Source organism: Arachis ipaensis, chromosome B03, assembly GCF_000816755.2.
Source record: "Arachis ipaensis cultivar K30076 chromosome B03, Araip1.1, whole genome shotgun sequence".
Classification (NCBI taxonomy): domain Eukaryota; kingdom Viridiplantae; phylum Streptophyta; class Magnoliopsida; order Fabales; family Fabaceae; genus Arachis; species Arachis ipaensis.
This window is the reverse complement of record NC_029787.2, coordinates 122,095,855-122,101,036: the sequence shown is the minus strand read 5'-3', so window position 1 is coordinate 122,101,036 and position 5,182 is coordinate 122,095,855.

The following is a 5,182-nucleotide window of genomic DNA, read 5'->3' as shown; positions in this document are numbered from 1 at the left end:
GTACAGAATTTAAACATTTTTTATTAAAAAAAAAGTAAATCTTAAATGTATAGTTGATATTTATATTATATTTTAGGATAAAATATATTTTTTATCCTTGAAGTTTGATAAAAGTTTTAAAAATACCCCTAAATTTTATTTTGCTTCAATTTTATCCCAAAAATTTTTGATTTGCATCAAATATACCCTCACGGCTAATTTTTCAAAAAAGTTAAGATCAATTCAACAACAATTTCATAAGAACAACCCTCAACACAAACAAATCAAGCATAACTTTTATGTGTTATTGTTAAATTAGTCTTAAATTTTTTGAAAATTTAGCCGTCGAGGGTATATTTGATGCAAATCAAAAACTTTTGGGACAAAATTGAAATAAAATAAAGGTATTTTTAAAACTTTAGCTAAACTTGAAGAACAAAAAGTATACTTTATCTTTTTTTTTTTGTGACTAAATAGAAAAGAAAGAAAAAAAAAGAGACAAAACCAAATTAATTGGCTAGGGTCATATCTAAATCTATTAGATGTTGAAACTCATTCCATGGTTGGCTCCAATTCGAGTGAATGTCCGCGACAGAAGCAGCTGCTTTAGCCATACAATTTGCAACACTATTTGCAATCCTTTGAATTAAAAGAATAGAGACTCTCCAATTCCAATTCATAACCTCCTGTATATGCTTTGCCAAATCCTATTCCGGAATATCCTTACCAAGCATTCTTTGGTTTACCAAGAAAAGAGCTTTTAAATAGCCTGTTTCACAAATAACCTCATGAAATCCACTCTCTTAAGCAAGAAGTAAACCTCTCCAAATTGGATACAATTCAGCAAAAAGAACACTGCACACTTCGACTTTTCCAGTGCAACCTTTCAACCAACATTCATCAGGATTGCGAATGATACAACCAAAACCAACATAGCCAAAAGAAGCAAACCAACTAACATCACAATTCAATTTAACATAATGAACTGGAGGTGGAACCCAATGCAAACAAAGTGAAGGAGGAGACAGAGATTGATGCATAGCAAAAATAGTGTGAAACTCCCTTACTGAACTACGAATCAAACTCACCACTTTACTAACATTCCATGAATCATTTATATTAAATAAGTCATGATTTCTGCTTCTCCAAATCCACCAGATGCTTGAAAAGAAAAGAAAAACATCTCCACTTGTTAAATTTTATTTATAGTATCTAAAACGATCCTTAAATTTTTCTTTTAAAAAGTTAACTTGGTTAATAGTGTAGATCTTTTTCCCTTTAGCTTTGCCGCTGCTTTCTCGAATTACCTTTCTATTTATGCCTTTTTCGGTTTTTTCGGCTGCTTCTATCCATTGACGTGGTCAAGGTTTTTGGCTTTCTAGTCAAACGAAATATTTATCTTTGGTCCAAAAATCTTCTTTTGATGCAACTTTAATTTGCCAGCAATGAAAATAGCATCACTCAAAATCTTATAATTAGATTAAAGTTGAGATGTTTAATGATTGGAATTTGGTTTGGCGTGGAAGAAGGAGACCCAATAAAAAAAAAAGATGAAGAGAGGAAGAAAGAGAAGGCCCCAAAATTCAAGAGGATTTGATGAAGAAAAAGTGAAGGCACAATCATCCCAAATCTAAATCCACTGTTAGGTGATCCCCATCGATGTGAGCACTAGCTAAACATGTTTCTTTTATTTTTTATTTAGTTGTATTAAAAAATTAATGTATACAGACAAAGAAGTTATTCAAGAACAGTACTTTTAAAAACGAGAGAATAGTACTAAATATACAGCGGAAACTCAGGTGCAGTTGACTTCACGTAAAGTTAATACGTGAGAGCTATTAGATAATTTGACTGATTTGACTAAATTTTTATCTAAAGACTCTCAGATATCAACTTCAAGTGAAGTCGCCTTAAGTTTTCACCTAAATATATATATATATAGCAAATACCATTGACTTCTGTCATTATTTTTGGTGCTGCTGGCTTCTTTAGTTCAGTGACTAGCTAGAAGCCTAAATTTGTTACGTACTTACGTGGTGTGTAAATTGCTACTATTCCTATTATTACTAAATTCACATTAAAACAGAAGCTGGTAAATAAAATATAATGGTCTTACCAACTGAAGAGCAGGATCTGTTAAAAATTATATATGTTTCTACGATCCAAAGTCCCAACATTATTTGATTATTGAGGAATGCTAGGAGGCCAGCAATTTTGGTATTTTGTAATCATCAATTGGCCATTAATAGTGTTTTTAATGGTGTGAGATTACATCTAATGATGAAAAATCACTCACTTTTGTTTTGATGGTTAAGTGCTGGCCAAAAAACACAAAAGTTGCTGGCCATAGACTTTTCCTTGATTATTTCATACTCAAAGCTTAATAACGTATTAAAGTTCAAAAGGTGAACGTACCAAGCCCCCATATATAAGAAGAAATGGCGGTTGATAGTATGAAAAGCAGGGTGTAAATGGTCCCTTAGGTTGCCCACAATTTTTTGGCTCTTGCAAAGCGAATAATTATTGTAATCAAACATGCTAGGGAACAGAGTTATTGATGAGGCCATGCATGATTAAATCTGGGTGTTTTCTATATATGCAATTTGATCTGTAATTTATATGATGAATGCAAGATAAAAGAAACAATGATTGTTTGTATAGCCCCCACTTTGCCTAGCTTGTTTGATGGATAGATATCCAACACAAATGCTAGTCCAAACTATGTCATTATTGTATAACCCCTCTACAGTAACATACACACTTGATACTTCATATACTTCCTTTCAATGGTCCTACTTCTATCAATGTCTCCCTCCTTTAATTTTTTCTTTTTACTTTTCTTCAGACAATCAACTTTTCATTTGTTAGTTTATGTTTCCCTTGCTCAACCCCTTCAACTTATCCATCAATTATTGATTTTCACAATCAGCTCCACCGAGATCTTACTATGCATACATTAAAAATGACTTCTTAATTGACCTATTTTCTCTAGGTCAATAAGCCTAAACCACAGGCTTTTACCCCCCAAATTAAGCCTAAATAATATTTATACATGCTAACAATAATTCGTTATTTGAACATACTGTTGCTGAGAACAATCATCATAGATTCATAGTTTAGTGGCAAAGAAGGAAAAGCAGGTGAGTCTGAGCAGGGGAACCTACTTCCTGTTCCTCACTGTTTTCTTCTTTAATTCAAAATATCTATCAAAATAATAACGTCCTGTGACATTGTTTGATTGATTTTTATTATTAATAGACCATAATTGTGATATAAATACTATTCTAATTATGTGTTATTATGAAATATAAATAATTTGATACTTTTATTTAGAGGAGGGAGACCAGCAAAGTAACACCAACTTAAAGTTCAGTTCACCTAAAATTTACGAATCAATTTAAATAATATACACATTATTATTTACACATTAAAAAAACTACAATTATATATATTTGGTCTTCAATTTATATTCTTTATCGTAATTATATATACATAATTTTATATCAAAAGATCAATATAAAGATGTTGCACTCTTCTATCATAAACATAGTTAAACTCAGCATCATCTTCTTATTCATTAATCATTTAACCCATAATAAGATATGATTTAGGTATGAAATAAATAAAAGACAATTTTATATCAAAAGATCACTTACACACTATCATATTGTTTAGCTCTCAAACTTAAAAATAATATGGAGAAGAACAAGAATTGAATTCATGAGCTTCATTATATGGATCACAATGAAATTACATAACATTAGTTGTATTTGCAATGAATTAGTAAAGTAACTTCCATTTGCTTTTGCTTGTACAACTAATATTTAAAATTTTCCTTGCCTTCAATCTTTGACTTTTCAACTTAGTTTAGTGATGACTAATGTGGTTACTTGATAAAACTTATTTGGAATTGCTTGCTTGTTGTGCTGCATTAATTTTTGATCAAGCACTAGCCAGAGCTAGGAACAGATAGTAAATAAAAGTAAATAAAAATGTAGTTATTCAAGAAAAACCTTGCATGCCTTTTGTTTACATATTGAAGACCTTACCAGGAAATTAAATTTGGTGATATCTGGTGGGAGTTCAGATGAAAAGGATTTGTCTGCACACGTCTAGCTAAATAATATTGATACCTGTTACAAGAAAAGTCAGAGAATTGATGCTGCAAGAACACGCTGAACAAAATTTGGAAACAGTATCAAGATTTGACTAAATAAACCATACAGTATAGCTAGTGCTTTACATATAAACACACAAACAAGAATAAATAGTACATACCAGTTCTATATCTCGTCTTGTTCCTCGAAAAACAAGACCAACATTTTCATGAGGAAAAAATATCTAAAAAAATATCTACTTATTATTGAGCATGTTTTGATTTTACTTATACATACATGGAGGTCAATGACAATGAGTCATACAATTTTGCTGATGCTTCTACTCTGTTTGCCACATTTCATCCTCATGTAGTAGCTATTTCTTATAGCTACTGTAATTTCGTTGCCAAATCATAACAAATTTAGAGCTTAATTAAGGAGTCAATTTATTTTAACTAATATTAATCAATTTTTTTTTCAGGATTGAATATTGCATCATCGTTCTAACTTTTACTTGATTACTTTTCTCTATTGAAATATTTTTGTTAAGTTCAACTTAATTTTCTCAGAAATATTTTTTGTATTCTATTTACATATGGCATGTCTTAATTTATTTATCATTCATCATTCAAAATTCATGAATATTACGAGTATATATGTTATGTAACCAATGATTTTTTTGAACAATATGAACAACCACTAATCAAATAAAAACACATTACACTTTTAAATTACCCACCTAAATCTTAATATTAGAATAACCATCCGCACACCTAATAAAATGAACATCTGATATAGTCATTGTTCACATTGTTTAGTATTTTCATTGTTTATTTGTACTTTTTCTTTTTAATATGTATTTTATACGAATAATTGATTTAGTGACTAATTTTTTTGTGTATATCTAACATGATTGTTCATTATTCTATCATTATGAACTTTAGTAAAATTCAATCCAACCGTAAATGTTAAATCAATTATGTAAACCAAACACTTTTTTTTTATTTAGCCATAACATATTTTAAGGTTATTACTAGTAAAAAATTTTAATTATTTTAATAAATACACAATAAATATATTAAAATTTAAATTTTAAATTTTTTGTA